This window comes from Bos taurus, chromosome 15 (assembly GCF_002263795.3).
Source record: "Bos taurus isolate L1 Dominette 01449 registration number 42190680 breed Hereford chromosome 15, ARS-UCD2.0, whole genome shotgun sequence".
In the NCBI taxonomy this organism is placed as follows: Eukaryota; Metazoa; Chordata; class Mammalia; order Artiodactyla; family Bovidae; genus Bos; species Bos taurus.
In genome coordinates this window covers 36,961,861-36,987,859 of record NC_037342.1, presented here as the reverse complement: position 1 = coordinate 36,987,859, position 25,999 = coordinate 36,961,861, and the positions used below count along the sequence as shown (strand labels likewise).

Genomic DNA, 25,999 nt, shown 5'->3' with positions numbered 1-25,999 from the left:
TATTACTCAGAGTTAAGGTTTTATGAAAACACCCATGTGATTTCCATTCATTTTCCTTGGCCTCACCCTTGCCCTACCTCCACATCTATCTACACCTAACCCATCCCTCAAGTTTGGTGCATTAGGGATTTTCAGAGAATTAAAATCACCAGTAGTTGAGGAAGCTAATACTTAGAGAGTTTAAGAATTTACCTAAAGAAGTAAACTTCACAAGTAGGGGATCCAGGATCCAAATATAGATCTGTTGTCTCTAAACACCTGCTTTTGCCAGTAGATTAAGCTATTTCCTTAACTGACAATATGTAAATAATTCACCCCTGTGTGTTTGCCCTTTTTGGTTTGTAAGCCGCTAAAAGGAAGGGATTTATGTTTCCCTCGGTCTTTTTCTGAGCTTAGGATCATGGCTGCTGCTGCTGCTGCTGCTAAGTCACCTCATTCGTGTCCGACTCTGTGCGACCCCATAGATGGCAGCCCACCAGGCTCCCCCGTCCCTGGGATTCTCCAGGCAAGAACACTGGAATGGGCTGCCATTTCCTCCTCCAATGCATGAAAGTGAAAAGTGAAAGTGAAGTCGCTCAGTCGTGTCTGACTCTTAGCGACCCCATGGACTGCAGCCTACCAGGCTCCTCTGTCCATGGGATTTTCCAGGCAAGAGTACTGGAGTGGGGTGCCATCGCCTTCTCCGAGGATCATGGCTAACACTTGCTAAAAAGGAGATATACCTGGTAGTTGGAGGTTGGACACAACTGTGTGTGTGAAAAAGGGTTGAAGTTTTTCATGAAGACTCCAGGTACCTTCTTGGGAAGAAAGGGTAAGGAACTAAACCTCTGCATGGGACAGATTATGAGAATTCAGTGGATACATGACCTTGAGAATGGGCGATAGACCCAGAACTGGCCTGGCTAGTCCCTTGGCAAGTTAGTACCCTAGGGAAGTGGCTGAGTGACTGAATTTAAAGAGGGGATCCTAGGCCAGGGGAACAGGCTGAGCAGACCCTCACCCCCTTGAAGAACCACTGCTTCTGGGGCAGGGTCTGCTCTAACATCCACAGCAGACTGTAGCAGGGCACTCAGCCACATGACTTCCAGCTCCACCAGCAGGGAGAGCTTATCTCAGCAGAGGACAGAGGAGTCAGCGGTGGAGAGAGGGCAGCTGTTTAAATTGCCCACACGTCTGCCTGGACAGAGGGCCTCCAGGTTTACACCTCCTTTAATGTTTAAAGGCTAACACAGATCACGAAACAAATCTCACTCTCCATCCTGTCGCGTGCAATGTAATGGCAGAGCTGTCAGAAAGACACTTGGCAGTACACATCCTTCTACTTGGCATGATATAATTTGCACCACCTCTACAAACTTTTCCTAACTATTTCCTAAAAATAGTGCTTCAATTAGAAACTGACACAACTTCTGTTGGAGAAGGTGTGAACAGCCGTGACACCCTCCATAAGGGAAGGAACAGGTGAGACCCCAGTAGATCATCAAATGCCAAATGATACACTATAATGTATGGTAATTGGTTATTATTAAAATAGTCTATTGCTTATCACACAGTAGCTAAATTGCCTTTCAGTTGCTCTATAATTAACCAGTGATGGGTGATCTGTTTTCTTCTTTGGGAGCTGGGTACCAAAGGTATCAGAGCAGAATCTGTCACAACAGAAAAAGAGAGCATGGAGAGGGGAGGGTTTCTGCCCAGGTGGGGCTGAGCCAGGTTCTTTTAAAAGTCCCTGGCAGAGCCAAATGCCCTGAGGGGTCCCCACAGGGCCAGGGAACAGAGGAGAAGTTCAGCCTTGTCAGGCCTTCCTCTGACTTGTGTGGCTTCTTAACTTGTCTGCCAGCAGAGACAAGACACATTTGTGTGGAGTGAGGCAGGGTTGGGGATGCAAATGCCTGTTGCTATTCCGCCACTGAAGCTGGTAGAGGATTCTGAGGCTAGTGATGTGGTGGGGGGCTAAGGCTGAGTCTCTGAGGGTACGAAGTGAGACTCAGCAGCTCTCAGGGAAACCTGGATTGGACCCCCAGGGAACTAGAGACAGCAGGTGTATTTGAGATGAAGACTTGGCCCAAGATAGCATGAGAGAGGAGAAGGCAAGGCCAAAGAATCCAAGAGATGGAAAGTACAGAGCAGCTGGAGTCTCATATCTCATTACTCAGATGAAAAAGAGGGAGCAAGAGAGGGAGGAGCTTGTTCAGATACACATGCTGCAGTGATGTGGTGCCCAGAGCTTCGGTGAGAGATCCCAAAGAAAGGCAATGCCAAAGAATGCTCAAACTACTGCACAATTACACTCATCTCACATGCTAGTAAAGTAATGCTAAAAATTCTCCAAGCCAGGCTTCAGCAGTATGTGCACTGTGAAATTGCAGATGTTCAAGCTGGTTTTGTTTTTTTTTTTATGGCTTATTATTGTTTATTTATTTATTTATTTATTTTAATTAGAGGCTAATTATTTTACAATATCGTATTGGTTTTGCCATACATCAACATGAATCCGCCACAGGTGTACACGTGTTTCCAATCCTGAACCCCTCTCCCACCTCCCTCCCCATACCATCCCTCTGGGTCATCCCAGTGCACCAGCCCCAAGCATCCTGTATCCTGCATCGAACCTGGACTGGCAATTCGTTTCTTATATGATATTATACATGTTTCAATGCCATTCTCCCAAATCATCCCCCCACCTCCGCCTCTCCCACAGAGACCAAAAGACAGAGGAGAACATAGGCAAAACACTCTCCAACGTAAATCACAGCAGGATCCTCTATGACCCACCTCCCAGAATATTGGAAATAAAAGCAAAAATAAACAAATGGGATCTAATTAAAATTAAAAGCTTCTGCACAACAAAAGAAACTATAAGCAAGGTGAAAAGACAGCCTTCAGAATGGGAGAAAATAATAGCAAATGAGGCAACTGACAAACAACTAATCTCAAAAATATACAAGCAACTCCTGCAGCTCAATTCCAGAAAAATAAATGACCCAATCAAAAAATGGGCCAAAGAACTAAATAGACATTTCTCCAAAGAAGACATACAGATGGCTAACAAACACATGAAAAGATGCTCAACATCACTCATTATCAGAGAAATGCAAATCAAAACCACAATGAGGTACCATTTTACACCAGTCAGAATGGCTGCGATCCAAAAGTCTACAAGCAATAAATGCTGGAGAGGATGTGGAGAAAAGGGAACTGTCTTACACTGTTGGTGGGAATGCAAACTAGTACAGCCACTATGGAGAACAGTGTGGAGATTCCTTTAAAAACTGGAAATAGAACTGCCTTATGACCCAGCAATCCCACTGCTGGGCACACACACTGAGGAAACCAGAATTGAAAGAGACACGTGTAACCCAGTGTTCATCACAGCGCTGTTTATAATAGCCGGGACATGGAAGCAACCTAGATGTCCATCAGCAGACGAATGGATAAGAAAGCTGTGGTACATATAGACAATGGAGTATTACTCAGCCATTAAAAAGAATGCATTTGAATCAGTTCTAATGAGGTGGATGAAACTGGAGCCGATTATACAGAGTGAAGTAAGCCAGAAAGAAAAACACCAATACAGTATACTAACGCATATATATGGAATTTAGAAAGATGGTAATGACAACCCTGTATGCGAGACAGCAAAAGAGACACAGATGTATAGAACAGTCTTTTGGTCAAGCTAGTTTTAGAAAAAGCAGAGGAACCAGAGATCAAATTGCCAACATTTGCTGGATCATTGAAAAACCAAGAGAGTTCCAGAAAAACATCCATTTCTGCTTTATTGACTATGCCAAAGCCTTTGACTGTGTGAATCACAATAAACTGTGGAAAATTCTTAAAGAGATGGGTATACCAGAACACCTGACCTGCTTCTTGAGAAACCTGTATGCAGGTCAGGAAGCAACAGTTAAAACTGGACATGGAACAACAGACTGGTTCCAAATAGGAAAAGGAGTACATCAAGGCTATATATTGTCATCCTACTTATTTAGCTTATATGCAGAGTAAACCATGAGAAATGCTAGGCTGGAGGAAGCACAAGCAGGAATCAGGATTGCCGGGAGAAATATCAATAACCTCAGATATTCAGATGACACCACCCTTATGGCAGAAAATGAAGAAGAACTAAAGAGCCTCTTGATGAAAGTGAAAGAGGAGAGTGAAAAAGTTGGCTTAAAGCTCAACATTCAGAAAACTAAGATCATGGCATCCAGCCCCATCACTTCATGGGAAATAGATGGGGAAACAGTGGAAACAGTGTCAGACCTTATTTTTCTGGGCTCCAAAATCACTGCAGATGGTGATTGCAGCCATGAAATTAAAAGATGTTTACTCTTTGGAAGGAAAGTTATGACCAACATAAACAGCATATTAAAAAGCAGAGACATTACTTTACCAACAAAGGTCCATCTAGTCAAGGCTATGGTTTTTCCAGTGGTCATGTATGGATGTGAGAGTTGGACTGTGAAGAAAGCTGAGTGCCAAAGAATTGATTTTTTTGAACTGTGGTGTTGGAGAAGACTCTTGAGAGTCCCTTGGATGGCAAGGAGGTCCAACCAGTCCATCCTAAAGGAGTTCAGTCCTGGGTGTTCATTGGAAGGACTGATGTTGAAGCTGAAACTTCAATACTTTGGCCGCCTGATGCAAAGAGCTGACTCATTTGAAAAGACCCTGATGCTGGGAAAGATTGAGGGCAGAAGGAGAAGGGGATGACAGAGGATGATATGGTTGGATGGCATCACCAACACAATGGACATGGGTTTGGGTGAACTCTGGGAGTTGGTGATGGACAGGGAAGCCTGGCATGCTGCAGTTCATGGGGTCACAAAGAGTCGGACACAACTGAGCAACTGAACTGAACTGAACCCATCTGGCGGGCCCAGAGCTGAGAGCACTGCCAACAGGTTTGTGCTGAGGCCAGGATCCCAGAAAGAGCCCCTGATTCCCTCCTCCATCCCTCCCTGTGCTCCAGCAAGGGGCAAGGTGAGAGGAAGGAAGAGTTTTTTGGAAAGAAGGACAAAGTAATTCAAAATCTGGAGGTGAGGCACAAAGGGGATTTCTGTGGCTTCCAGGCTGGTCCCTCTCCTCCTGACTGAGTAGCCAGAGGGATGGTTGGAGTGCCTCAGACCTTGCCCAGTGAGATGCGCACAAGTCAGGAGAAAATAACTCAGGACGTCTCTGCCATCTCTTGCTTACTGGTTGTTTTTATGTACAGTGGTGGTCATTCTTTTCAATCCTATAAACTCGGAGTCTCACACACTCCAGGGGCCTAATGAATGTTTGTTGAATGAATTTATAATGAATGGGAGGATATGTGAATGTTTAGCGTTACAAATGAACCATTTCCATTTCCATTGTTCTAGAGCTGAAAGATCTGACTTGTGTCACTTCTTCTGGAATGTTTTGCTAGACTTTATCAGAAAGAGTAGGACTGTTTTCCACAGCCCTGTGTGCATGTGTATATTGCCCATATTGTATCTTAGCTCTTGAGACTCATCCTTCCCCTTCTACATAGTTACTGTCTTCACCACTACATCGCCAGTAGTTAGCATATGCCTGGCAGAGTGTAGATGTTCAGAAATTGTTCACTGAGATTGGGTGTTCAAACCACACACACACACACACACATGCCATTCTAAACCATAAAACCAAACATAGAGAATTTTAGGAGAGGGAAAGCTTCCATTCCCTACTTCAACTAGGAGCTTGGTTTTTTTGGAGAAATTAATTCTCCCTGGTTATTTGCAACCTTGATGGGTTGGTAAATTCAGATGCCTGTTCTCCCACCATGGGAGTCAAAGGAGTCCCCGAGGGCTTCTCAGTTAGACCCAGGGGTAAATAAAGTGGCCAGTCGATGCCCTCTCAGAGTCATCTGGTTTCTGAGTAAATAACTCAAAGATGAAAGAGGTGGTCACAGATTCCTGAAGATCCCTGACCCAACTGCTCCCACTATGAGAATGTACTTGTAGTTCCTCATTCTGCATTATTTGCTTCGAACTTAATTTCTAAATTCAAGTTTCCAGCTTTCCCACTGATTCATTAAGTTCCTGTTATCCTTTCAATAAATCCTCTTATACTTACATCAGCAGGAGTTGGTTTTGTTCCTTGCAACCAAGGTCTTCTGGCTGATATAGCCATAAATTCATTTCTGAGCATGAATGAATGCCCAACAGCGGGTCTAGCCTATCTATGAAATAAATTATGCCCACTGGGTATTTGTTTACAGCTGCCACTCAGAAATGTTCACTAAAGATACTTTTTTTTAACAAATATTATTGAAGCCCAAGGGTTTGAAAACAAGTCCAGATTTCTCTCTTGGAATCTCCTAGGCTGGGAGGAATAAGATACAAGTTCTGGAACCTGCCAAAGACATTTCAGTGGACATTTAGACGGGGATGCTTGGGCCTGCCAACCTAGAAGGCTTTTTCTGCCTTTGCCAAGGGAAGGGCGCCAGGCTACTCAAACAGACACACCTGTGGTCAACACCTCCCTGCAGTGTGGGTCTTGGTGACCAGGAAGGCGGTGAGTGAGGAGGCGCCACATCTACACACACCAGGAAAAGAAAAGGAGGTGTGCGTAGGAATTTCCCTTCAGCCAGAGCCACTTGATTTCCCCGCCAAGCGCTGACAATAAAGGAGTTTGGAAAACAAAACTTCCCAGAGAGCATTTCCCCTGGCCTCCACCCCAGGTGTGGAGTGGTGACTGTTACTAGTGCTAATAGAATGTCCAGAGCAAGAGTAGTTTTGTTTGTTTTTAAAGACACTAAGTATGTTGGATAGGAGCATCCCATTCTCTCTGTGAAAATAATGAGAACCAAAGCAGATGGGTGTAGACAGAGCACTGCTTCAGGGGCCAGCATGGTCTTTGCAGGGCACGTCTCAACCCTACAAGGCTGATGCTGGACTTTGGGGTTCAGATGCTGAGTGACTACCAGGGCCCTGGTGAGGCTTGACTTTCGGTATCCCCAAAGTGTATTACTGGAAGCCAATTGTTCAGGAAAAAGCAAGGTAACCAAGAGCAGTGAAAGGAACATGAGCTCATCCAGTATACCCCAAAGCTATGGGGTAATGGGAATAGTTATGCCTCAATGCGCTGTAGAATCTCTATGTCAGCTCATTGGCTCTAGTGGTAAAGAACCCACCTGCCAATGCAAAAGATGTAAGAGACATTGGTTCGATCCCTGGGTCAGGAAGATCCCCTGGAGAAGGAAATGGCAACCCACTCCAGAATTTTTGCAGAGATAATCCCATGGACAGAGGAGCCTGGAGGGCTACAGTCCATAACGTTGCAGAGTCAGACATGACTGATGTGACTTAGCACTCACAGCTCAGTAAATCTAACAGTCTCTGAGTTAAGGGTTCCTATAACCATTTGACAGAGGTGAAAGTTAAGGTACAGAGAGATGCTCAAAGTCACAATGATTAGCAGAGGAGCTCAAACTTGAGGATTATTCTCTTGTTCCAAACCGTCTGTTCTTTCTCAGCTGCTGTGCTGATTCCCTCTGGCTTTGTGACTTGGGGGAAATCATTTTTGTTTTTGGACTTCTACAGCTGCCTCAGTACAATGGAGAGACTTGTTCAATTTTCTTGGAATCCTTTTATTTCTTTAGCACTGAGGATTCAGAACCTCTGTAGCCATATAAGACAAGACAACCACCTCCTGCTTGGTTCAAGCATCATAGACAAAGCTGAGCCCTCACTTCCAGATGGACAAAAGCAGATTTCCCCAGGAAGTAGAAAGACACACAGCAAATGGTCTGATGAGCTCACAAGCTCTGATGCCACAGAGAATTTAGGGGAAGGAGAAGTTTAGCTGTAGGAAAGTTGCAGGGTGGTGGAGATAGAATGTAGGATTTTAATTGACTCTTAAGATGATGAGTAGAAATTAGAAAATAAAAAGCAACTTTAGCATTTTCGTCAATGATAAGTAATAATAATTGTGAAAGAACAAGCAACTGATCACTGAAGACCTTTGCATATGCTAATGGCATTGAGTTATCACAACAATCCCATGGAAGGTGTGATACTATTATTTCCATTTTACAGATGGAAAAATCAACCCTTTGAAATCTAAAGAAATTTGCTCATGGCCAACATAGATGTTAAGTGGCAAGTTTGGTGATTGAATCTCCATGATTTTCCGAGCTCATGATCAGTGATGAAAGGTATAAGGAACAAGTGATGAGCAGAAAGGTCAAACCACAAGTCGTGAAGGAGGGGACTAGAACTGAGGAAGCCACAGCAGCAAAGGAGACCTTGGAGGTGTGAAATCTCAGAGGAGTTCGAAGGTGGAACACAGGGGAGTTAGTGAAGACAGTTCCACCATTTCTTCACATTCCCAGGCTCACAACTCCAGCTTGAGTCAAGATAATCAGAACAGAGCTTGTTTTTCTTTTTCTTTTTTTTTTTTGTATAGCTCTTACCATGTGCCAAGCAGGCATATATCTAGCACACCTGAGGTTTTTCTATTCACTAACTCTATTAATTTTCACAACAGCCCTATGAGACAGATAAAGTTATTAGCCCCAATTAGATGAGAAAAACAGTCATTAGCCCCATTTTGGATGAAACACAGAAGGTTGAGAAACTTGCTTGGGGTCTTTAAGCTGAACGGCTAGAAGTCTAGCTGCAGAATTTGTGGCTTAATGACACTGCAGGCTGCTTGGGCAGGCCAGGGAGGTGAAAAGTCCGTGAACCTCAGCCCAAGTCCTGGTGTTATCACTTTCTAGATGGGTTGTCCCTCAGAGCTTCAGCTTTTGCAAACCAGGGGTGACACCACCTCCTCCAAGTGTGAAGGGTAAATGAGATGACCAAAAGAAAGTTCAACCCAAGTAGGCTTGAGGTCAAAGGCAACCTCCCTTCCAGCCCTTTAGTCCACTCTTTTTTCCTGGAAGGTCACCTCCCTTAGGAATCTTTGGATTTCCAGTTTTCTTCACATTTCTTTCTGGGATTTTTCAAGACAAAATAGTGTGAGGCATTTCAATGCAAGTTTCACTGCCCCGGAGGGGCCTGATTGACACTTTCTTTCCCCACTCAGCTCAGAGACGCTGAGAGCTTTGAGGAAACATCTGGGATTTTCACATGCTGCCCATGTCTTTTAAAGAACAGTTCTAAAATGTACTGGAGACTCCAAGGCTTAAAATAGGGCCTATAAATTCTCCAATGCCTATAATTGAATAGCAGTTGAGAGGAAAATAACTTCAATAACATTGCATTTTAAAATTATAGTATTAATTGTGCCTAGGAGTCTCCATTTCCATTCAAGAAAGTGGCCTCCTTATAAGTAAAACAGGAAGGATGCAAAAGGGAAAATGCAAAGAAGTCATTTTTTCTCCAAACCAACGGAAGTTCGAGGCATAGTCTGTCCCTGGCAGAAAATGGACCAAGTTTCAGAGGAAGGATTTCAACCTCTTTGGCCTGGGGGCTCCCTGGGAGAGATCCATTTGCAGTCATCCTTGTGTTGTAGAGAACAGAGGCCCAGAGAAAGGCAAGATCCATCCAATACAAACCTCCAATGATGCAGTGATATCCTTAAGCCAAATGATTTTTAAGTTCTTCTTACAACTTGGATGTCCCTCATTATACAGATAAGAACGTTGAGCTAAGGAGAGGAGGCATCAACCTCCTTGGTTGATGGAGAGGATCCTACCAACCATATACACTTGAGCTTATCTGGGGGACAAAATGAGCCCTAGACTTGAAGCTCTGTTTTTTGGTTGTAGCATAAGCATCCAGGTCACTCCAGGAAAATGACCACCAGCTGCCTGAAAGCCATTTGCACTTACCACCTACTGCTAGCACTTTGGACTCCCCATATCTCTGGTTTGCCTACAACACATTCACAGATATCTGGCTAACTATCAAGTCCACAGTTAGACATGTGGGTACCAGATGTGCGCAACACTGCAACAGCTGTGCTTTTGCCAGATGTGGGAGGTACCATATGTCAATTTCTACCCATATGACATCTGGGGAACAGACCCCACAAGAGAAAAAACTCCTAACAAGGCACTAAGGCAAAGTGTCCATCTGAGTGACAGTCACAAAGCCCTCCACACTCACAATGAACCTAAATAAAAGTGAAGGACTGGATTCCGGCCAAGACCTTCAAGAAATATGTATTGAGTGCTTATTCTGTGAGAAGTAAGTACCATGCAAAGTGCTAAGACAAGTGAAAACCAGAGAGGAAGGGCCCCACTTTGGGGGAAGGGGGCACCTGTGATTCTCAATCAGCCAGAACGATCCTTGAGGAAAATCAATTGGACCATGTGTTTGCCAACTAAGAGTAAAAGCCACAGTCTTTACCAAGGCTTACAGAAACTTATCTTCCTTTACCTTCCTAGCTTCAACTCTATCACTCTCCCTCTTGCCCAATCCACACCAGCCTCAGAGGCCTCTTTGCTTTCCTAAAACACACTAAGCATATTTCTATCTCAGGGCCTTTGTACTTGCTCTTTTCTCCAATGTCAGGCATAGAGCAGTAAGTCTTAGTTGCCTTCCCTTCCTTTTCTTGCCTTCCCTTCCCACTCCCATCCCCACCTAATACCTAAATGTTTAGGAGCTAGTCATTACAAGTGCTCAGAGAGGAAACAAGGGTGGGTGGTGGCTTAGCTTCTTCTCTGCTCTACTTAACCTCAATGTTCTGACTTTTGCCCACACTCAGTCCCAGCTTCAGATCCAACCTTCAAGTTAGAAAGCAAACTGACCATGGGCTGGCCTGAAATTCCCACCAGCATAAACAACTATCCTTCTTCCTTGTCCCTGAAGGAGCGGGTTGGGCCACAGCCACAGTCCAGATACATCCCAAGCAACAGGCCTGCTCTGTGACACTGTCAAGAAGCGAGGAGCCTAGGGAAGGTCACAGACATAAACAAGATAAAGCCTGGGACCTTCCAGGGCACTCGGGCCTGTGGACCAGAAAACTGTCAATGGCCCAGCCTCGTCCTGATAACAGAGGGCAAAACATTCTAGGAGATGCATCTGTCCCTGAGCCCAAAGGGAAGGCAAAGATTGAGCATCCTTGAGCAGCTGGGGGTGAGGGGAGGGGGAGGGAGGAGAGAATGCCTCTGGAACACTCTCCAGGGCACACAGCCAGCCCTACTGCCCTGGCTGTCCCTGCAGCCCAGGCATGAGGCAAGGAATTCAGTCAAATCTGAGAAACATGAACCAGCATCCCCAGTGTCTGGCACTTCTTGGGGCAGGGATGCTGGAGGAGAAGCGAGAGCTGAGATCCCAGATCTCCAAGGGCTCACGAAGGCTAAGCAAGACGGGGGTGTCAATAACGCACATGGAAAACAGGCAGGAAACAGAGGTTAGACTTAAGGTTCTGCCTGGGGTCATGGGAATCCAGGAATATTTCAAGGAGAACAGGGGCCCTAAGCAGGGCTGTGAGGGTCTGGTATGATTGTAACAGGTGGAGAAGGCAGGGATGGACACTGTCAGGTGGAGACTGGTGTGCTCAGAAGCACAGAGGAAGGCAGTGGCAGGTGTGTGCAAACTGATGTTAAGGCCTCTGAGGAGCTGCATTGGGGGCTGAATCTGGAAAGGCAGATCCAGGCTGCCCTTGCCAGCAGGGCAGTAGTAGAGCCAGCTGTGCTTGTCGTGGTGGAAGGAGGTGTGGAGGTGGGGCAGACAGTGATGGGTTGTGATATACAGTGTAAGACAATGGTGAGGGCTGGATTCCTGCAGCAGCCATGTGGTTGCTGGGAAAAGTTGCTATTTCTTCCCCCTCTCTGAGACAGTCATTCCCAGCTAAGGGGCCACCTGAGTGTGTACTGAATACTTTGAAAATGGCTCTGAGGCAAAAAGAGTTTCTAGGTATAAGTCTGTATCCCACCTCTGGTCAGGCAGAGGTTATCAGGAAACACAGGGGCCCAGCTAGGTGAGGGCCTGGCATCCAAAATGCCCTGGGACTGCCTGGGTGATCCTTTTATAACATGGCTTCAAATACATCCTCTTCCTCCTTAAAGCCCTCCACTGGCCAATGTCACTTTCAGAATAAAGTCTAAGCTCTCTGACTTGGCATTTAAAGCTTCATGAAGCCTGTACTTACCTCCCTCATCCCATCTCTTGGCCCTGGTCTCCCCTATGGCATTTGTCTGCACATTCACCTCACCTGGGGATCTTTCAGGATTTCCAAAGCCCAGACCACACTCTCGACCAACTGAATCCCAATCCCATGAGAGACCCAGGTGTCCTCTGGTGTCCTCAGGCAAGCCCAGGAACCTAGTTACAAGGCTTCCACCTAAGGTCTAGTCCCATCAAGTATATTAGCAAGCTATTTCTGTCACAGACCACTTCCAAATCTCTGCAGCTTACAACAAACATTAATGATCATTTTCACAGAAGTGCAGATGATGGACTGTGATTTGACTGATAAAGGCTGGTGGCAGCTCTGCTTTAAGCTTCAGGTCTGCTGGTGTGGACTCCCAGCTGCACAGTACATCTGGGGCTTGCACGAGTTTCTCATCCTTCTGGGAGCAGCAGCTTCCCTGGGGAAAATTTTCAAGATGATGACAGAAGTGCAAGCACCCCTTGTTGTGGTTGTTCAATCTCTCAGTTGTGTCCAACTCTTTGCCACCCCACCCCACGGTCTGCAGAATCCCAGGCTTCCCTGTCCTTCACTGTCTCCTGGAGCTTGCTCAAACTCATGTTCATTGAATCAGTGATGCCATCGAACCATCTGTCGTCCCTTTCTCCTCCTGTCTTCTATCTTTCCCAGCATCAGGGTATTTTCCAGTGAGTTGGCTCTTCACATCAGGTGGCCAAAGTACTGGAGCTTCAGCTTCAGCATCGGTCCTTCCAATGAATATTCAGGGTTGATTTCTTTTAGGATTGACTGGTTTGAACTCCTTGCAGTCCAAGTGACTCTCAGGAGTCTTCTCCAGCACCACAATTCAAAAGCATCAATTCTTTGGCACTCAGCCTTCTTTGTGGTCCAACTCTTACATTTTTAGATGACTACTGGAAAAACCATAGCTTTGACTATATTGACCTTTTTAGGTAAAGTAATGTCTCTGCTTTTTGTTGTTGTTGTTATTTATTTTTAATTGAAGGATAATTACAGTATTGTGGTGGTTTCTAATAAACATCAACAGGAATCAGCCATAGGTTTACCCATGTCCCCTCCCACTTGAATATCCCTCCCACCTCCCTCCCCATCCCACCCCTCTAGGTTACTAATGAGCCCCGGTTTGAGTTCCCTGAGTCATATAACAAATTCCCATTGGCTATCTATTTGACACAATGTAATGTATGTTTCCGTGTCACTCTCTCCATACCTCCCACTCTCTCCTTCCTCACCCACCTGTGTCCACAAGTCTATTTCCATGTCTGTGTCTCCGCTGCTGCTCTGTAAGTAGGTTCATCAGTACCGTCTTTCTAGAGTCCATATGTATGTGTTAGTATAAGATAGGGCATGGAAGCAACCTATCCATCGACAGATGAATGCATAAAGAAGCTGTGATATATACATACAATGGACTTTTACTCAGATATTAAAAGGAATACATTTGAGTCAGGCCTAATGAGGTGAGTGAACCTATTATACAAAGTGAAGTAAGTCAGAAAGAGAAAAACAATTATCATATGTCTCTGGTTTTTAATACACTAATTTGTCATAGCTTTTCTTCCAAGGAGCAAGTGTCTTTTAATTTCAGGGCTATAGTCACCATCTGCAGTGCTTTTGGAGCCCAAGAAAATAGTCTTCCACTGTTTCCATTGTTTCCCCCATCTATTTGCCGTGAAATGATGGGACCAGACGCCATGATCTTAGTTTTTTGAATGTTGAGTTTTAAGCCAGCTTTTTCACTCTCCTCTTTCACCTTCACCAAGAAGCTCTTTAGTTCCTCTTTGCTCTCTGCCCTTGAGATCCTGGCTTTTAGCTGGCATCCTGTGCTACCACTCACATCCCACTGGTCAAAGGGGTCATATGGTCAAGGGTATCATCAGGGGGACTGGGAAATAAACTGCCACTCTCCTGCTCAGCAAGTCACATGGGAGAGGGAATGAGGAACTAAGAATGCATCAACCTACTTTAGAGGTTATCTTGTGACTTTGAACCTGTCCCCTCATTTGTAGAATGGGAGTGTTGCCCTAGATGTTCCATAAATGCCCACAAAAACTGCCCATCCCAGCTCTTCTCATCCATACATTTGCAAACATATGCACAACCATCTGCTTGTGTCCATACACTACGTTTTAACCATGACTATTATTTTTAAATGCTTTGTAATTTCCAAAATGCTTCTGTACACTCACATAGGCCGTGTACTTCTCTGCACATGCACATACTTGTATACAGTCCTACAAAGGCATAGATTAACCTCTATTCAAACACACATTTCCACGTGGACATATCACACACGTTCAAAAGCACACAGATCACACCACATGCTTGTATGCACTCACGCTCAGGCACGTATCCCCTCAGACATGCTTATTTCCAAACACACCTTCCCCCACACTTGTTCACCTTCGCTCACAACTCACATACATTCTGTTCCTCTGTGAGCACAGCTGCTTAATCAGCATCAAGGCCTGCTGATGAGGCTGCCGCTGGCCCCCTGAGAGCTGCTTTAACTCTTTGCTGCTCCCATCAAGGCTGCTGTGCCAAGTGTCTTCCATCTGGGGATGCCAGGGAACAAAGGGGCAGCAGAGGAGACAGGCAAGGCTGCTTTCTCTGCAGGTCTGGCACTTGTTAGGAGAGAATGGGCCAGGGAGGAAAAGACAGAGAAGAGGCAAAAGAGCCTTCTGGACCTTCTGACTTTGCTTCACACTTTCTTCTCCAACCCCATCCCCCACTCCTCATGTCCAGTGTATCTTGTAAGTAGGATAACTGAAATTCGTCATCCAAACCAGGAGAGTGCTGAGAGAGACAGAGTTGTTATTAACAACTACAGCACTGTGGATGTGAGAGTTGGACCATAAAGAAGACTGAGCGCCAAAGAACTGATGCTTTCTAATTGTGGTGCTGGAGAGTCCGTTGGACTGCAAGGAGAACAAACCAGTCAATCCTAAGGGAAATCAACCCTGAATACTCATTGGAAGGACTGGTGCTGAAGCTCTAATACTTTGACCACCTGATGCAAAGAGCTGACTCATTAGAAAAGTCCCTGTTGCTAGGAAAACACTGAAGGCAAAAGGAGAAGGGGGTAGCAGAGGATGAGATGGTTGGATAGCATCACCAATTCAATGGACATGAACTTGGGCAAACTCCAGGAGATACTGAGGGACGGGGAGGCCTGACGGGCTGCAGTCTGTGGGGTCACAAAGAGTTGGACATGACTTAGTGACTGAACAACAACAGCACCCTGAACAATAGACCTACCTGAGAAGGTCACAAACACAGATGTGTGGTCCCCCTGCTGAGAAGATACCAGATCTTGCAACGCTGTTTCAGCCCAACTTGAAAGGAACTTTAATGTCAAATCTGCTCAGAGAGGTATTCAAATTTGTCCCAAATGAGGAGAAAGGGGCCAAGGCTTTGTGCCTCCCTGGTGGAGATGTGACCTGGCATGTAGTGGTACCCTGTAGCTGAGAACAGTCCCCCGAGAGGAGCTCAGCCGTGAGCCCAGCAGACACATCCAAGAGAAAGGACTTGGCCCTGAGAGGGGATGTGGGCAGCACACCCAGTGTCCACTCCACTCTGCGCCTGGTGTCCTAGCACAGCAGCTGGGATCTGGCACCCATTTCACCAGCTCCACAGAGGTTGCTGGAATGAACCCGCTGGGAAGGTGGTCTGCCCGGTTCAGGCAGGGAGGGTGGGAAGGCTGTTTGTCTGGAGCCTCAGTTCTCTGGCAGCCCAGCACTGCTATCTCTGCTGTTGCTATCTCTGCTGTTGCATCAACAGAACAGTCACTTGTCACTGACTTTGTTGTCCCCCTCGGTTCCTCTACACTGTGTGATAAGGAAAAAGGAGAGCTTAGGAAGCTGCCGCTCTGTGGGGAGCAGATCAGATTCCTGTGATGAAACTGCCTGGGCTTGACATCTGATTTGCGGCATCCTCGTGTGGAGCTTAGTCAAGGGAGCCAGCCAGCGAGAGGAGAGCTGAAAGGGGGTGCATGGAGCATGGGCTGAGAGGTACTCTGGGCAAATCCATTGTAAAGCTAAAGATCAGGATCAAAATGAGACATTTCAGACTTCCCAATAAAGGAGAGACACCTTTCACAGGCTTTGGATCCAACAAACCTGACTTCCCATCCCAGCTGTGCTGCCTGCCTGCTGGGGGACCTTTTACACACTCCCAAGTCACAGGCTGTGAGGATTCCATGAGGCAACATGGAAACCAACCTGGGGTAGGGAGTGGCAACTTGCCAGTCCTCTGCCAAGTCTCACTTACCCTGACCGGGGCCTGCAAGGCGGTCCCACAGCCCATTTTACAGATGAGCACACTTGCCCTGGGGACAAGGTATACCAAATACTTGAGTACTAAGTCGTTGCTCTTTCCAGGGTTCTCTACTGATGATTCCTGATGCAGGGCCGCTCCTTGCATCAGTAGGGCTAGAATTTAAACAATTTGGCCTCGAGCAAGTCTTGGTATTTTATTATATGTTTATCCTATTGGGGGCGGTCATCAAAAGGAGCAAAATCCTCCCTCTTTAAAAGCCCAAGAACTTCAGTGCCAAAAAAGGATGGCTTCAGAGTTTTTTTCCCATTCATTCACACACGCATGCAGGTACACACACACACACACACACACACATAAACACATGTACACACACGCGCAAACAGCCTCAAACTTTTTTCCTGAGGGCCCTCTCGAATTGTTCGTCACAAAAGAGGGTTCATGGATATTTGGGTGGAGGAAGGGCCCTCTAATTTTCTGAGTCAGCGGAATGCTGGCTGGGATGATGATAAAGGTTACCAAGGGTTACCGACTATAAATGCAACTTCTCAAATATGGATAGCTAACTCCCATGTGCCAGGCTTCCACTAGGGAGTTCTTAGGCTATTAGGGAAAAACAAATGTAAAAACAGGAAATTACAACATGTTAGTAAAATTATAGCATGGAGTCATAGAAGCAAGTACAAAGTCCCCAGATAACTTGGAAGTGATGCTAGCTGTGTGCTGGAGGCTTAAGGAAATTTTACTGAAATAAGGTACAACTAATCTGGGTTTTGGAGGATGAATAAGAGTTTGTAGAAACTATTTAATTTTAATGATTTATTTTTCTGTTTAAAGAGTAGGGAGGAGGAAGCCAAGGAAGGTGGCTTATACATACTATATACATATTATTTGTATATATGCATTTGACACTTTGTACAGATTTACATATTTTAATTTTCTTAACAGTCTTGTGAGATGGGGTTTTCACAGGGAGAAAACTGAGGATCAAAAAGGGTGGGTTAAGTCAATTACTCAGGGTCACACAGCCAGCAAGTGCTGGGGCCAGAAATTCATTGCAGTGTCTTTGGCTCCACTCCCTGGCTCTTTCCCTGCTGCTGGCTTCGGTAGCTGACAGGAGGTGGACACTAATGGAGTTTATTTGTGGAAAACTATGCACTTTTTGAGATAGAATGATATTAGATCATTAGAAACTGATTTAGCAAATGATCTTATTCAGAATCCACCCTACAAAATTTCCTCATTTGGAAGCTTCAAGTCTCCAAAGCCTTGTCCTACCTACCCAGTCTTCAGCCCAGCCCTGCAACTTGAGCAGGGAGGTCCCTGGTCTGGTTCATCTGGTTCATCAGGGCAGAGCCAGTCTCTCAACTCCCACTCCACTGCTCTCTGTGTAACATCAGGTTTACCCGTAACTCATCCATTTAGTATACCTGGGACCGTGAGGGAGAGTCCTGAGGCCCTGGCAGATGCTGGGTACTTTCTACACCCTTGTGAAAGATAAAATGCCCCTTAGCACAGGTTTGGCATCAACCATATTCCCAGGTGGCACTAGTGGTAAAGAACCTGCCTGCCAATGCAGGAGATGTGCTTTCTATCTCTAGGTTGGGAAGATCCCCTGGAGGAGGGCATGGCGACCCACTCCAGTATTCTTGCCTGGAGAATCCCATGGACAGAGGAGCCTGGCTGGCTACAGTCTATAGGGTGGCAAAGAGTCAGACACAACTGAAGCAACTTAGCACAGCACATATTCCTTTGTATAAAAGTGTGTGGTTTGCAATTCCTGTGCTGATCATTTGCTGATTAAATGCTGTGGGGTCATGTCACTTAACCCTTCAGAGTTATGTAATCTGAGAAATGGGATATGGGGATAAAGTCCTACTTCAAAGGACTTGTGTGCAAAATAATTGAGGCAGTGCTTTCATGTACAAAAAAGATACTTTGTACCAACTAGGTGCTCAGTAAATGTGAGTTCCCTTTTCCTTCCTCAGCCTTTGAAGAGGCGTGGCCTGTGTCCAGGGTACACAGGGTTAACCTACTCCACGGGGACCTAGACATCCCAACAAAATTAGGGCTTTTGTGTCCTTGTGTCCTAATTATTTATGTATTAGCATCATGGGACAGATCCTTGGTTTTCAGTCTGGATTCAAAGAAGCCCTGAGGTCCTGGAAGGTGGTTCAATGGAGGAGGACTCAGTGGTTAGGACCTCTGGCTACACCACTACCCTCCAAGTCAACAAAAATAGCATCTCTTTGATGTGTTTTATATGTTGGGCTTCCAGGTAAAATTTCATTTTAAGAGTTATATCTAGTGTTGAAAACAGAAAATTGAAAACCTCTGCTGGAGAGTAAGAGAGAGTTTTAACATCTCAAAGTGAGTTGCTTTCTGGCTCATGTTCCTTCCCTGTTGGCCTTCCTAACAGGGAAAGCCCTGCTCCCGCGTCCTCCCCTCCTCCTCCCCCACATGGAGACCAGTCTCAAAAAGAAAGATGAGCTGAGGTCTGTGCTGAGAACTGGGCCCCGATGCTCTGAGCACTTCACAAACACACAGAGGAGCTACTGCCTGGGTTGCAGTTCTGGAATGAGGTTTTCTGTCCTAACTTGAGCTATGGGGTCTTGCTGGCTGATGTGGGCTAGAGACGGGGAAAAGGGAGGACATGGGGCTTAAAACGACAAGGTGAGGGCAGAGAAAAGTGTTGAAAAAAAGTGTTGAAAATGAGTAAGTGCCTGTGGGGAGACGAACAGTCTTTTTCCAGGTGAGGGCAGAGAAAAGTGTTGAAAATGAGTAAGTGCCTTTGGGGAGAAGATCATATTCTTCCAGGTTGCTCCTCTTCCCACCTGCCACCCAGTGAGATGAAAGACACACTGATTTGGGAGCCAGAAAGAGTTGAGTCTGAATCCCAAGTTTGCTGCTGATTAGCTGCATGACCTTGAGCAAATCATGAACTCCTTCCAGTCTTTCCTTCCTCATCTACAAAATGGGAATACTAGAGCTCTCAGAGAATTAAGGGAGTGTATGTATCTTATGTGTGCTTGCTAAGTCACTTCCATCATGTCTGACTCTTTGCTAGCTTTGGCTATTATAAAATATCATGTCTGACTCTTTGTTACCCTATGGACCATAGCCCACCAGGGTCCTCTGTCCATGGGATTCTCCAGGCAAGAATACTGGAGTAGGTTGTCATGCCCTCCTCCAGGGGATCTTCCTGACCCAGGGACCAAACCCGCATCTCTTACATGTCCTGCATTGGCAAGCAGGTTCTTTACTACTAGCATCACCTGGGAAGCCCCATCTTATGTGTACACACATATATATATTTAAAAGAATACATAAGATATTGTATGGAAGGCAGTAAGTACAAACTAGCTGCTACTTAATAGATATCAGTCTCCTTTCCCTATCCAGCTACTGTATCTACATTTTCCAGACCATACATTGGGATACTGGGTTGTGGAAAGGATTGAATGAAATGATGTCCACCAAATTCTTTGTGCAACTCCTGGCACACAGAAGGTGCTTGTGTTTGTTTTTTAAATTGACTTCACTGGGTCTTGGTTGCAGTGTGCAGGATCCCCACTGTGTAATGCAGGACCCTTTAGTTGAGCAAGGACTCTCCAGTTATGGCCTATGGGCTCCAGAGCATGCAGGCTCTGTAATTGTGGCAAAGGGCTTAGTTGCTCCTTGGCATGTAGGATCTTAGCTTCCCGACCAGGGATTGAACCCAAGTCCCCTACATTGCAAGGCAGATTCTTAACCACTGGACCACCAGGGAAGTCCTGATGCAGGTTCCTCAGTTGTGGCATGAGAACTTTCAGTTATGGCATGAGGGATCTAGTTCCCTGACCAGGGATCAAACCTGGACCGCCAGCATAAGCGCCAAGTATTAGCCACTGGACCAACCAGGGAAGTCCCTAGTAGGGGTTTAACAAGTGTTATCTTCTCTACATGCTCCCCTCCTTCTATACAACCTGTTTGCAGAAGGAATCTTAGGAACAAGTCCTTCTTGCTGTTCTTCCATTGCTGACTTTGCATCCCCATGGGGCTCAAAGGCCCTGTGCTCTCAGCATCACAACCCTATGCCACATAATCTGAATCTAACCCTGAGAATCAGCCTTGGACCTTGGTTCCAAGGCTCTGTGACAATTATTTGTCATAACACCAGCCTTCATCTGGGATACGGGCCCTCTCGTGATCTAGTCAGGCCTATTTCAGGCCAAGGAGTTCCACTCCTCTCCCCAAATCCTGACCCCCCCACCCACTTGCCACCTGCTGGCTTGGGTATTGCCCTTGGACAGGCCCCTCAGATAAGACTATCAACTAGGCTTCCATGTCTCTGTGTCCCACCCATCTGCTAGGTCAGCCAGAAGAGGGTAACCTATTGTGCCAGGATTTCCCCAATGTCAGGAGCTCCTGATGTCAGCTCCTACCCAGTCAGATGCCCCAACACATCCCCAGCCCTCACGTCATTCCCAGGCCAATGCTCAACCTCTTTCTGCATTCCAGACAACCCTAGTTAGATCTGGAGATGAATGGGAGAGGGCAGGCCAGGCCAGGGATCACATCCAGTGAAGGTCCAGATGTGAGAGTACGTACTGGGTATTCAAGCTTGATCAGGCCATGGAAAATAAAAGACCACATGTGGTCCAAATCAGTCTGTGCGTCTTTGGACTGCTCATCTTATTTCTCTGTGCCAAAGGGTTTTTCATCTGCAAGCTAGAGTTCAGAAAACACAATAACCACTTCAGGGTATTGTTGTGAGGAACAAATTAGATTATATATATTAACCCCAGTGCCCAGTGAAGAGCAAGACTTCAATAAAAGTGCGCCTTTCTCTACGTTGCTCTGACAATGTCCTTGTGCTGTGGTTGCTGCTCCTTCCAGTAAGATGTGTGGCATCCCCAGGTAGGTCTCCTGTGCTTCTCCTTTTCCTCCAACTCTTCATTAATATTCTGAAGACTAAGTCAGTAGCAGTAGCAACACACCAGGCTTAAAACTAATCAAGTTCCTGTCAGTCCAAATGAACTTTTCTCACCGATTCTCAGATCTTCTGCATCTTGTCACTGGTGCATTTTCCCCACATAATGAAGTTTGGGCAGCCCTGGCTGGTCACTGCTGGCTCCTGCCTGGTCCCGAGTGTGACCTCCAGGCAGTCACAGCTGCTCCCAGCACTGCGGTGCCCCCTCCATCGCCTGTCTGCCTTCCCATCAGGGGGCGATGAGACCCCAGCAGATTAACATGATGTCCTTGTAATTCTACATCCAAGACACATGCCATTTTCCTTCGACACATTTGGAAAGGGGGCAAGTTCCACTTTGTAAGAACCGTCACTTATTTTGAACTGGAAGAAAATAATTTATTTGGTCAAAAGTTGTGTCTTTTCATCAAGGGCACATATTTCCCTTTTGTAATGGGAAGCGGGGCCTTTTGGATCTCCACATAGTCAATTCTCCAAGTTTACTCCAGTGTAAGGCTTTTCTTTTTCAGTTTATTTCATGAACTAATCCAACAACTAAGAAAATACATTCAAAAATAATCACACAAATGATGGTGCAAGGCAAAAAAGGCAGGTGTGTTAGCACGATTCTTCCATCTCCAGTATTTCTGAAAGAACCCTAAGAATGCCCTTCATCTGACTGGAAACCTATTCAAGTTTTTCTACCACAGAAATGAATGATTTGAAAGACTCTTTCCAAGACCTGGTCCCTGGCTTTCTACTTAGAAGCCCTGCTGGAGCTGCCAGTGCCACCTACCACCCAACTGAGAGGGTTCCCCAGTCTTGTTTCCTGAGTGCTGAACTGCCTGGCCTGGGGCCCCTAACTTAAACTGGAAGATTCAAGGCCTTGAATGAAGCTGCAAAATCTCAAGCCCTGGAAGATCATGCCTTCAGGGACCACCATAGCAGGCCCCTATCCCTTCTTCCATCTCTCATGGACCATTTCCAACAGATGTTAACTTCTTGGATCTGGAAGGAATGACCTTTAGGCCACATCTTCAAGCCTGTGGATGGTGAGTTTGTGCACCATGGGAGGCCGCCTCAGACATTCAGACATTCTCAGTATGACTCCAAGAGAAGGGACAGAGGAGGGACCTCACTGAGGATCACATAATAACTATCGTAACTGAACTTGAATCCAAGTTTGTATGACTTCAAATTATGCCTCTCTGCTCTGTTGCTATCTGGAAAGCAGGCTCCGTGCTGCAGGGATCCGGGCGAGTATCTACTTTCCCCAAAGACTGAACTTGGCAGGTGACAGCCGAATCCCCTGCCATCAGCTCACTTTCCTGTGGCTTCTCCAAAAGGCAGGCATCCCACTGGGTGGCTTTAACTTCTTAACGTCTTCCTGACATTCACTCACTCACTTGCAAAGAAAAACTGGTCTCCAAACCCCACATCGGACAGACCTCATAGGAACTTTATTTCCAAGTCTCAGAGAAAATGAAAAAGCATTAAGGCCAGGGTAGCTTCCATCCCAGAGAGGGAGCATCACCACTCCCACCTCCCTCATGGGCTGAGAATTGCATTTGTGTTTAATAACAACTTTGATCCCTCTGCCAGAGCAGCGGTCATTGAGAAATCCTGACATAAAGAAGGTATCTGGGAGATAAAGTTCTGCAAGCGATGATTACTAGCACTTAAGTTCTCTTTTTGTTGAAAGGAAGAATCCCAGAATGAACAGTGCATTGAATGATATGACAAGCAAGTACTTGATCCCTGTCCAGCTGGAGGGGGATTGTACCCATCAGCAGCTTTTTAGCTAAGGACGTCTTTATATTTCCCTTCTTTGTCTGGGCCTCTCTAGTTCCTCCTTTTACTTCATGTCAGCACTATATAGTAGGTATGCCAAGTGGTTTTGAAATTTAAATTACAGTCTCTTTTTCAGATGTTATTGGAAAGAACATGTAATTTATAACCACGTGTTAGGAGTACAGGATGTTCATGGTCCACTGCCAATTTTTCTTTTGTAAAGTTAATAAAACTTTCATAAAACACTTATACACTTGTATATTTCATGGTAAAGATTTTTTTTTATCTCATAGGCTAATGTAAAGATTTATTAAAACCATTTTTTTGTTAAGAGGAGTGTCAATAGTTTGCAGCTGAGTGTAATTTTGAATCCGTGGAAGATGACGGTCTGATGGAAAATGACAGTAACAGCTTTGTTGATTTAGCACTAAAAATAAAGGAGCCTTTCAAACGAGAGAATGCTCTAATATCCAGAGTGGGCTAGGACGCACTCAGGCCAATGGAGGCGAGCTGGAGGAGCCGGCCACCAGTACTCCAACCCCTGGCAAGAACAGGGGAGGACTGGATAGAGCCCAGGTGGGAGGGTGAGCAGTGCCCCCCACCCCCCCAGGGATTAGCTGGCACGCAGGCTCTGGTTGGGGAGGGAGGGAGGAGCCAGGAGGAGCCTTTAGGGCTTGCAATGACTGCTTGTGGCCGAAAACTCAGATCTGCCTGTCCCCACAGGTACTCCTAGACCTTCTAGGTCTCTCTGGGACCCCGTTTTTCCTGAAGGTTAAGGGCTACAGAACATGAACTAGTTTAATCCATCCCTTCCTCCTCTCCACTCTACTTAACCCCCTTCAGCAATCCAATCAACCCCAAACAGGTCCTTATCAGAAAATTGTCTGAAGGAACTTCATTTAACTTTTTTCTGCCTAAACACCCCAAGGACTTCCCAGGCGGCGCTAGTTGTAAAGAACCTGCTTGCTAATGCAGGAAAGGTAAGAGACACCGATTCAGTCCCTGGATTGGGAAGATCCCCTGGAGAAGGGCATGGCAACCCACTCCAATATTCTTGCCTAGAGAATCCCATGGACCAAGGAGCCTGAAGGGCTCTGGTGCATAGGGTCACAAAGAGTCAGACATGACTGAAGCGAATAGCATGATAAACTCCAGGATCTTGCAAGACCCTTCTCTGATATTTTTTTTTTTTTTTTGCAACTGATAAATGGGTATATTCTCTTGCAGAATTGGATAGAATAAATAAAATTTAGTAATTTGGAGTAAATAGATCTCTCTGAGCTTGTTTTCTTCTCCATAAAATGCAGATGATAACTCCCATCTCCAGGTCTGTTTTTGAGACCATTCTGAGATTTGCAGTTTGTGAAGCATATGGAAGGACTTTGCAAAGTGCAGACAGTGGACGTGGGAACTCTTCATCTTCCGGGTAGACCTGTGCTCCTTTAGAAGGAACGTCAAGAGGATGGCAAACCACTGGTACAAAGACCCTCATTCTCTCAAATATCGACATGGGCTCAATTTACAAGCGGATTAAAACGTTAAGAGAAAATAAAGAGGAATATAATTATTAACTGTGTGCCAAAGCCTTTTCCATAGCCTCTTCCTATCATCCTCATTTTATAGATGATGCAAGTAGAGCTACAAAAGGTTAACCTATCAGCTTGAGACCACAAAACTAGCGAGACAAGAAGGTTTTACACTTAGGTCATTATAACTCCTAAGTTTTTTTCCTCCCCATTCCATAATATTAGAAGGAGCTGACACTCTTGACTGGTTCCTACCTGCTAAGCACCCTGTTAGGCACTCTGCAAGCCTCCCCTCCCTTAATCTTCATGCTACTCCTGCAGAAACCACTCGCATCTTCATGCAAGGCGAGAGTACTGACAGAGCTACACAGGACACAGGGAGCAGCCTTTGCTCATGGCTGGCCCGCCCTTTAGGACTGATTCCCCTAAAGAAGGGGTGGCTGTGCTTCTGAGGAAAGGCTGCCGAGGGCGTGGGTGCCTTTGCTGAGGTCTCTAAGCTCTACCTGCTACTTCTCCCCCAGGGGAGGGTTGGCCCTGAGGTCTGGCGTAGGAACTGGGGCTTCAGCGCTCTCATTCCTCCCCATGGGGCTCTTCCCTGTTTCCCTGGCTCTGCTGTCCCCTCCAGCCCCACTCAATTCAGGCCCCTTTCTTGTTTTATCCTACTCCCCCATCTTCTTTTTCATGCTCCCTCTCAACTGAGCCAGCACTTTCTGAAGCAGCATTTCTTCCAGTGACCCTCTTTGGAAGCACTAAGGCAAGCACCAGCCACATTCCTGGCTTAGGGTCACTGTTTCCTTTCTTAAAAAATGTGTCTGTAAAGCATAGTATTTTTCTGATTTGCATTATTGTGCATGCTCAGAGGAATACAGTCTAAGTACAATGGGAGTTACAAAGAAACCTTAGATATCATATAATAATTTTTTTCCTAGTAGGATCCTCTCCAGCCACCTCTGTCACCCTATTTATTATCCAGTTTCTATTGATCATGGAGGTTTCTGCTTTATGTCATTTCTTCAGGCATTTCCTGACTTCTCTGACTAGAGCGGGCCATCTCTGTGCATACTTTCATATCATCTTGTTTTCCCATCTCTTCTCACAAGTATTACTAAGTATTTGTCAAATTATGTATTTGCCGTCCATCTTGTCTACTAGACCATGAGCTCTAGGAGGAGGGGAGCCACGTCTGTCTTGTCATTGCTGTATCTTCAGCGCTCAACAGATGACCAGGTTAACCCTGTGACCTCACACCACTGCCAAATCTTCCTCCTCTTCCGGATAAAAGCCGTGATAGCCTCCTGCCTTTACACCAGGTCCAGTCTGTGACAGTGCCCCGTGTCACATATGCAGTGGCACAGAATCCAGTTAGTGGGCATTCTGGTGACAGCCT

At 45.8% G+C, this 25,999-nt stretch overlaps 1 long non-coding RNA gene across 1 annotated transcript in view; it reads left to right on the top strand.

Moving 5' to 3' along the window:
- The window catches only part of LOC132342282 (uncharacterized), an 84,925-nt gene extending 59,972 nt beyond the window's left edge, over positions 1-24,953 (top strand). The window contains exon 3 of the long non-coding RNA XR_009490596.1: positions 24,394-24,953. This is a non-coding gene — a long non-coding RNA (uncharacterized lncRNA). The remainder of the gene's footprint in view (positions 1-24,393) is intronic.
- The last annotated feature ends 1,046 nt before the right edge of the window (positions 24,954-25,999 follow it).